We start from the raw sequence: 9665 nt of genomic DNA on the forward strand, positions 1-9665 counted from the left end.
GAATACAGGCAAGCCGAATTTCTGGTAGGCAAATCACCTTTCAGGAAAATCCAGTGATCATACCAATACCAGTCATATAGGAAAGAGTTATACCAATTGAAACTCATGAGGTTGATACACAAGGTGTCTAGAATAATGAAATTACTGAAAATACAATGCCAGAAGAACAAATCCCACTTAGAAGATCTCAAAGAGTTCAGAGATTGGCAATATCAAATGACTATGAAGTCTATTTAAATGAGTGTGAGCATGATTTGAATTTAGAAAATGATCTAGTATTATTTATTGAGGCCACCAACTCAAGGAAATCAGCTCATTGGTTGGAAGCCATAAAGGATGAGCTTGAATCCATGAAAAACAATGATGTCTGGGATCTCGTTGTTCTACTTGAAGGAGTTAAGCCAATAGGTTGTAAATGGGTTTTTAAAATCAAACAAGACTCTAAGGGGAACATTGAAAGATATAAAGCCCGGCTCATTGCAAAAGGATACACTCAAAAAGAAGGAATAGACTATACAGAGACCTTTCCAGTGTCAAAGAAGGACTCATTTAGGATAGTCATGGCCCTAGTTGCTCATTTTGATCTAGAACTGCATCAGATGGATGTTAAGACAGCCGTTCTAAATGGAGATATGCATGAAAAAGTCTACATGCAACAACCAGAAGGTTTTGAAGTAGACTGCAAGAAAGGTTTAGTCTGCAAATTAAAGAAATCCATTTAGGGTCTAAAGCAGGCATCTCGATAGTGGTACCTAAAATTCCATAATATTTTGTGTAATTATGGATTTAAGGAAAATATTGTTGACCAATGTATATACCTGAAGGTCAGCGGGACCAGATACATTATCTTAACCTTATATGTTGATGATATCTTGATTGCTAGTAAAGTATTGCAATGTTACACTAGATCAAAAGGTTTTCATCAAACAATTTTGATATGAAGGATCTCGATGAATCCTCTTATGTTTTAGGCATTCAGATTTTCTGAGATTGGTCTCATAGTATCCTAGAATTAACCCAGAAAGCATATATAGAAAAGGTGCTTAAAAGATTTAACATGCAAAATTGTGCTAGCACTGCTGCCCCTGTGGTAAAAGGAGATAAATTCATTTTACTTCAATGCCCAAAGAACCAGTTAGAGCAAAAGCAGATGAACAACATTCCCTATGCATCAGTCATGGGAAGTCTTATATACGCAGATGTGTGTACCCGTCCTGATATAGCATTTGTTGTTGGTATGCTTGGAAGATACCAAAGGAATCCTGGTATCGACCATTGGAAGGCACCCAAGAAAGTCATGCGCTATTTACAAGGAACTAAGAATTATATGCTTACTTATAAGCACTCAGAAAATTTGGAGGTAATAGGATATACTAATTCCAACTTTACTGGATGTCGGGATACTCGTGCATCTACCTCCGGTTATATTTTCATGATGGTAGAAGGGTCTATTTCATGGAGAAGTACAAAACAAACTGCAAGAACTGATTCATCTACTATGGAAGCAAAATTCATAGCTTGTTATGAAGCAACTAGTCATGCCATATGGTTGCGTAATTTTATCTCAGGTCTTTGAGTAGTGGACTCGATTTAGAGACCGATTAGGATTTATTGTGATAATGTTGCTACCATGTTTTTCTCAAAAAATAACAAGACAAGAACAGGGTCAAAGCACATTGACATCAAGTACCTCGTTGTGAGGGAAAAGGTTCAGGATTAGATTGTGTCAATAGAACTTATTAATACTACACTCATGCTAGCTGATCCATTAACGAAGGGACTCCCAACCAAGCTCTTTTTGGAGCATGTAGCGCGCATAGGGTTGGTGGACAGTTTTGATAAATTGGATATGAATTGAGTGTGATGATTCTTGTTGACACCACTGCATGTGATCACAATAAAGTTACTGATTCTAATAAACATATCTCTAATATTCCCCTCAATTTAAATGTGTACACATAACATGAGACAGAGATATATGGGCCATGCTTAGGTTGTCTAAGCATTGTATGCAATTTGTTCATATTGGTTGAAGTTGCTAACTCTATAACCATCGATGGTCCTGAGTCAAATTAATTGAACTCAAGTGACTTTGATGATTTGGGATAATCATTTCAACTGCATAGAGCAGATACCCTTAGGTTTATCATATTGGGTCATTAATGGCCATATAAAGTAAACAAAAAGATTCATCTCAGCTATGCGGGAGATTGTTAGAACTTAAGCTTGAGATGAATCAGCAACTGGGACCTAATAGTGTCTAGAACTAGTTGCTTCTATAGTCATCATTATATCTAAAAGTAATGTCATTTGATCTTTTGTTTGCTTGAAACCAATTGAAATACATCACTTTTTCTTTGGTTTTACGTTCTGATAAGATTTGTTTTTCTTCTGCAATTTTAAGACCTCAGATTGGTAGATGAATAACTCTGAATGCGTTTAAAGGGGACAATGTTATTTCTAAGGTCCAGATCTCCATGTGTTATTCTTTGGTCATCTTGATTTGATGTATATGAAGTGCTAGCAAAAATTATTTAATTCCAAAAGGCTTAAAAGTTTTAGAAATTTTTTTGTGAATTCACATTTTTTTGAATTTTGACTTGAGGAAGCCATAAATGTAATTCAGGTGTCTGCGAATTGACTGAACTGGATTGGACTCAATTTTCTTGAGTACTGTGTCAATTTGTTGAAGTTATCTTGAGAACTACAACTATAGGTCCAGGATTCTCCAGGCATTCTAGAATTGAAATTTATATACTATTAATATAAACCTATATACATTTTGTAAACTTCTACAACTTGTATAAATCTATATGCATTATATACTATTAATATAAATCCATTCTAGAAGACATGAGAATGAGTACTCAAATAGATGCTTTCTTGAGTTGCATGGCCACTGGATTCAATTTCAAGACTTGGCAGCCTATTGCTTAAACCATGTTTAGTCATGTCATAAATATGGTTAATAGACAATGACTGATTTCCCCATTTAGGAAATAATAGATTAACCATAGTAGATATTTACAAAATACTTCTTCAGGAGTTCTATGTCTTTGCTTGTGAAAATTGTGGGTATCAACTCGGCGACTGAGGATGAAGGGAACCACTTCTGAGTCATCCACCAGTACAATAGTCTAGGGGTATAATGTGCTATTCCAAGTGTCCATTGATCCTGCACAAGCTACTTCCTTTTTTCCTCCCTTGAAAGATTTGAAGGAAAAGAAGGCCATCAGTATTTGATGGCAAGAACTAATGGGATGCACATGCTAGCCTGCAAATATGAATTTAAATCAGACCTAAAAAGAAAGATTAGACAAGAAAAATCAGAGTGACAGAAATCACAAAGTTAGTACATGCCTATGTGGTATATATTTAAGGCAACTCCAAATGGGGTAACCCCCATTCTAATCACATAGATATATTTTGTTGATGATATATATTTAAGTGGAATTCTAACATGCATTGCAAATCTTCAACATTAGACTTCAACCCAGTGTAGACATGCTGGGGTGACACTAGCAGACAAAAGCCAACAAGCATCATACCATGTTTGCAGTTTGATCTTTGATGAAGCCTGCAGATGAACCCTCCATAATGAAAATGACAAAAAAGAATTGAAGTTAACAAAAACAAGAAACAACTTGTAATGTAGATTCTAGAAAACTATTACGCACACACCTACCCAAACTTACAAACCTTGTGAAGGACTGTTGCTTTGGGGATAGGAGAAGTCCTTCAATATTATCACCATCAATTACAAACCTCTAAGTCTAGATTCTAGAAAACCATTATGCACACACCCAAACTTACAAACCTCTAAGTTTTTGAACGGCAGCTGCTTTGGGGATATAAGAAGTCCTTCAATATTATCACCACCAATCACTTCGATCCTGCCATTCCTATAGTAGTCTAAACAAATAAAAAGAAATAAAGTAAACTATATAGGAAAATCTAAGAAAGAAAATGTAATGAAAATTGCCTCGTAGCTCTCTATTTATGTCATTAATATTGCATGATGTAAGAATATCCTATTTTAGCAATGTGATCTTGCAAGTGATTTTAGACCTCAGATAGAATGCTCATTATTTGACATTTTGAAAATACTCACATATCAGAAAGTTTATATCACTTGATCATTAAGGTAAATCCATATCAAGGAGATTGATGAAACAATTATAATATATGAGATCTAGTGGATTAGACAATGGTTGCTTTGTTTCTTAATATGGCATTTGGTGTAAATTAGGTGCTAGTAATTAGCAGGTCAATCCAACTCATTGATTATAACAACATTGCACTTGCAGTCCAATTTCATTTAGTATATCAGAGTTTAAAGTAAGTATTTATAGAGACCTATTGGAGATAATCCTCATGGAACCTATCCTAACCGAACCAGCTTTGGAGATAATCCTCTTGGAGGTTATCCTAATAGATCCAGAACCTCTAACCAATCCAGATCCAATCTGGGCTCTGAGAAAGATAAGGATAAGGACTGTAAATCAAGATCAAGATGATCCATCCTATATCTAATTTTTTGTTGTTATCTTGTACATATCATTGTATGATCCAAACTCTTCACTAAAGTCTATAAATATCATTAGCTACAGTGCTCCAACTCACTGAAGTCAATTTTCTCATATCTGTCTCTCTATTTTTGTTATTTCTTTAGTTTAAACTTGGTATCAGAGCCAATGGATTTTTCTCAAGGGAGCATGGCAGTCGAACCAATGTGGATGCTGGTTCGAATATTTCAGGATTGACATCTTCGATTCCTTCTCTTTAGAATGTAATGCACTACCTTCCCATTAAGCTAGGTAGTGACAACTACCTACTATGGCGTGTGTAGTTCCTTCCTATACTCCAACATCACCATCTGATGGATCTTGTTGAAGGGAAAAAGTAACCTCCACCAGAGATGATACCTGATCTAGTAGGCGATGGGAGTATCTTGAATCCAGAATATGTCAAATGGTATGACACTGATCAACTTGTTCTAAGTTGGTTAATTTCTTTTCTTATTGAGGGCGTCATAGCCCAAGTTGTGAAATTTTCGACTTCAGTAGAGGTATGGTGCCCTCCTGCTACATCTTACTCAACCCATGCTAGATCTCGCATCCTACAACTTAGGAAGCAGTTGCACAGTTTAAAGAATGGGTCTTTATCTATTTCTGCTTACATTCAAAAAGCAAAATCTATAGCAGACAGTTTGTCTATTGTTGCTAAACCTGTTAGTAAATCTAATTTGGTTTTATATATTCTAGTTGGGTTAGGCAATGAATATGAGTCTGTTGTGACTGCCATAACCAACAGGCCAGATGTGCATACCCTCGGTGTGCATGATATTATTGGCTCTCTTCTGAACCATGAGAGTTGGCTTGAAGAGCAAGGACTTACCTCGTCAGATTCGGGTGTTCCACCAACTGCTAATGTAGCTAGAGTGAAACCGAAAAATAATATAGGGTTCCAGAATCAACAAAAAAATTCTCAGAATATGTACGGCCGCGGTAAAGGCCGAGGGTGAGGTTAACAACAAACTTTTTAGAATTATAATTCTCAACAAAATTACAACCATAATCAATTCTTTAATGGTGGACAAGGTAAGGCACCTCCAATTATCTGTCAGATTCACAACAAACCTAGACATGGTGTGCTCACTTGCAGGAAGGCGAAATACATTTTTGCAAATAACAGTGACCAAAATTATGAACCTACTACCTACAATAGTCTCACTGCACCTTCCTACAACAATGGTAATTCTTCATTTGATCCAATATGGTATCCTGACTCTGGTGCAACACATCACATCACAATCAATGTTGATAACATCCAAAATCGGTCCAAATACTAGGGTTCAGATCAGGTCAGAGTGGGTAACGCCAAGGTTTGCAAATAACACATACTGAACCTTTATCTCTTCTCTTTAATCAGCATGCTTTCACATTGATTGATATATGTCATGTTCTTGCAATCTGCAAAAATTTATTGTCCGTTAGCAAGTTTTTAAAGGACAATGATATATTTTTTGAGTTTCACCGTGATTGTTGCTTTGTGAAGGAGTATACGGGGAAAATCTTACTTCGAGGAGTCGGTAGAGGAGGGTTGTACTGTTTCCCATCAACAACATCCATTTCACACAGCTCGACAACTGCACCTTTTGCTCTTGTTAGTGAATGGACAAACAACACTTCATATAGTCTAGCAAGTCATCTTTCAGTATGGTTTACCGTATTCTAGTCAAAATTCTAGTTTATTTGTTTGTGAATCTTGTCAAATGGGTAAGAATCATCGATTGTCTTTACCTTTGTCTTCGTCTAGGTCTCAGAGTCCATTGGAACTAATTTTTTCTTATGTGTGGGGTCCTTCTCCAGTTAAGACTAATAAAGGGTATTCTTACTATGCGTTATTTCTTGATGATTATTCAAAATTTTCTTGGATATATCCCTTTGCATGAAAATCTGATGTTTTTTAGGTCTTTTTAAAATTTAAGCACCATGTTGAATTGTTCTTCAACTCCAAAATTCATGCTTTTCAATTTGATTGGGGAGGGGAGTATCGCAAGCTCTCCTCTTATCTTGATTCACAGGGTATTTCCCATCGGGTGTCCTATCCGCACACACATGAGTAGAACGGTACAGTTGAGAGGAAGCATCGTCACATTATTGAATCCACTCTTGCTCTACTAGATACCTCCAAGCTCCCCTTCTTCTAGGCCAATGCAGCTGAGATAGCCATATACTTGATTAATCGGCTCCAGGTTCCCATTTTGCAAGGTTCATCTCCTTTTTAGAAGTTGTTTCAGAAGAACCCAGACTACACTACGTTGCGGTGTTCTGGATGTGCCTGCTATCCCCTTTTGCAACCATACAATGCTTATAAGTTTAAATACCACTCTTTGCAGTGTATTTTCCTTGGCTATAGTCACTCTCATAAAGGGTACAGGTGCCTTCATGAAAGGGATGGGAGATCCATCATATAGATGGCCAAACCCTGCAAGAAGGTTGGGAAAATTTTCAAAAAATTTCTTTACTCCCATCTGGGAATCCTATTCCCAATTTAGAAAACTATATTTTCAAGGTTCGTTCTTGTATCCAAACCGGACCAAATCTAAAACCAAATCAAGGGAGGGATATACCTGATACGGAATCCACGCAAGAATGTTCCTCCCAACATAGGTGTTCACGCCCAACGAGAGTACCAAATCCTCCCTCCACTGAAGATGACACAACTTGGGATGAAGCAGGATCAATAGGTAGTTCTTCACCAACAACTAGTCATTCTTAAGCAAGAATCGAATGGGACAGTGAAAACAACTTCTAAATTGTTTCTTTTGGAAAGAAACAATATCAAGATAGAATATTGATCCAATCCAAGAACTGGAGATCGAACAGGGTAGGGCGGCAAACACAAGAAGAAAATGAGTTCCACTAGCACTTGCACTTAGGTCATAATAGCTCCCACTTGCACTTGCACTTAGAATAAATGTCATAATGTACATCATGCTGATTGGAGATAAGGGCATATACTGTCTAACAGCTCCCATTTGCACTTAGGTCCAATCGGGTATAAGCAAGAGTTCCATACTTTCCATGTGTTTCTCAAACACTTTTTGTGTTAGCGGCTTAGTCAATGGATCTGCTACATTTTCCACTGATGTTACCTTCTAAATCAGGACATCCCCTCTTCCAACTATCTCCTGCAGTACATGGTACTTCCTCTCAATGTTCTTTAACTTCGAGTGGGCTCGTGGCTCCTTAGCCTGAGCAATGGCTCGATTGTTGTCATACAATAGTGGAATGGGTGATGTGCTGGATGGAACTACTCTTAATTCATGAATGAACTTCTTCATCCTTACGGCTTCCTTGGCAGCTTCACTTGTGGCAATGTACTCGGCCTTAATTGTGGAATCTGTTGTGGACCCCTGTTTGTTGTTTTTCCAACTAACTACACAGGACCCCACCATAAACATGTATCCAGATGTAGACTTTCAACCATCTGGGTCTGACTGGAAATCGGCATCAGTGTACCTAAGGATTTGTAGTGAACTACCATCAAATACCAGACAAAACTCTTTTGTCCTTCGAAGGTATTTCAGTATGTTTTTCACAGCGGTCCAATGCTCTTGTCCTAGGTTAGATTGGTATCTACTTACCACACTCAAGGCCTGAGCAATGTCTGGCCGAGTGCACAACATGGCATACATGGCATACTTACCACATAGGGAACTTCCTCCATGCCCTCAATATCCTCAGGTGTCTTGGAAGACATACCCTTGGAGAGAGTGACTCCATACCTGAAAGGAGCATTTCCTTTCTTGGAGTTCTTCATACTATATATTTTGACTATCTTGTCAATGTAAGTAGATTGGGATAATTCTATCATCCTCTTCGATCTATCTCTATAGAGTCGAAATGCCAAGATATAAGAGACTTCTCCAAGATCTTTCATGGAGAATTGCTGTGAAAGACATACTTTCACCGTAGTCAACTAACCACATCATTCCCAATGAACAGAATGTCGTCTACATAAAGAACCAAGAACGTAACCTTATCCCCATTGGTCTTCCTGTAAACACAGGGCTCATCCAGATTCTGCTTAAAGTCAAACTATTTGACAGTAGAGTCAAATCGGATGCTCCAACTTCTAGAAACTTGCTTAAGTCCATATATTGATCGGTTGAGTTTACATACCATGTGCTCCTGACCTGCAGTTATGAAACCTTGCGATTGCAGCATATAGATATCTTTAGTAAGATCTCCATTCAAGAACGCGGTTTTGACATCCATTTGCCAAATCTCATAGTCATGGTATGCTGCTACAGCTAGCAGGATCCTAATGGATTTAAGCAGGCCACGGGAGAAAAGGTTTTCTCATAATCGATTCCTTCTTTCTGAGTGTACCCTTTCGCCACAAGATGAGCCTTGTAGGTCTCAACCTTACCATTGGGGCCCTTCTTCCTCTTATAGATCCATTTGCAACCAATTTCTTTTACCCCAGGGAGCGGATCTACTAGAGTCCAGACTCCATTGGTCTCCATTGAGTCCATCTCAGCTCTCATGGCATTTATCCACTTCAAGGAATCTATGTCCAACATAGCTTCTGTATAAGTCATGGGATCCTCCTCATCGGTTGTGGCTTCCACCAAGTAACTTTCTTGGTCATAGTCGTAACAAACTGGAGTCCTAGATGCCCGGGATGATCTCCTAGATTGGTTATTAAATGGAACTTGTGGGACATCTCTCACTACTCCTGAGCTCTCCTCATCAAGAACAACTTCTTGACAATGATTGTTTAGGATGTAATCTTCCTCCTAGAAATGGGCATTTCGACTACAGAACACCTTCTGCTCTCCTGGGTCATAGAATAAATACCCTACAGAGCCTTTTGGGTAACCTACAAATAGTCAATGATTAGTTTTAGATTCCAATTTGTCAGTACTATGTGTCAGACAACCCCAAATCTTCAAGTGTCTCACACTTGGTTTCTTACTAGTCCAAAGCTTATAGGAAGTCTTCAGAACAGATTTGGTTGGAACTCGGTTCAGCACGTATATCACAGTCTCCAATGCGTAACCCCAAAAGGATGTGGGTAATTCCGAGTGTATGAGAATTGATCGGACTATATCCAATAAAGTTTGGTTCCTCCTTTCTTACACACCGTTTAAT

At 38.0% G+C, this 9665-nt stretch overlaps 1 pseudogene; it reads left to right on the plus strand.

Annotated features, from left to right (window-relative positions):
- Nucleotides 1-1057: 1057 nt before the first annotated feature.
- On the plus strand, nt 1058-1576 carry LOC148791043 (secreted RxLR effector protein 161 pseudogene; annotated as a pseudogene).
- Nucleotides 1577-9665: the final 8089 nt, after the last annotated feature.

Source organism: Nelumbo nucifera, chromosome 6 (assembly GCF_055504915.1).
Source record: "Nelumbo nucifera cultivar China Antique chromosome 6, China Antique-T2T, whole genome shotgun sequence".
In the NCBI taxonomy this organism is placed as follows: Eukaryota; Viridiplantae; Streptophyta; class Magnoliopsida; order Proteales; family Nelumbonaceae; genus Nelumbo; species Nelumbo nucifera.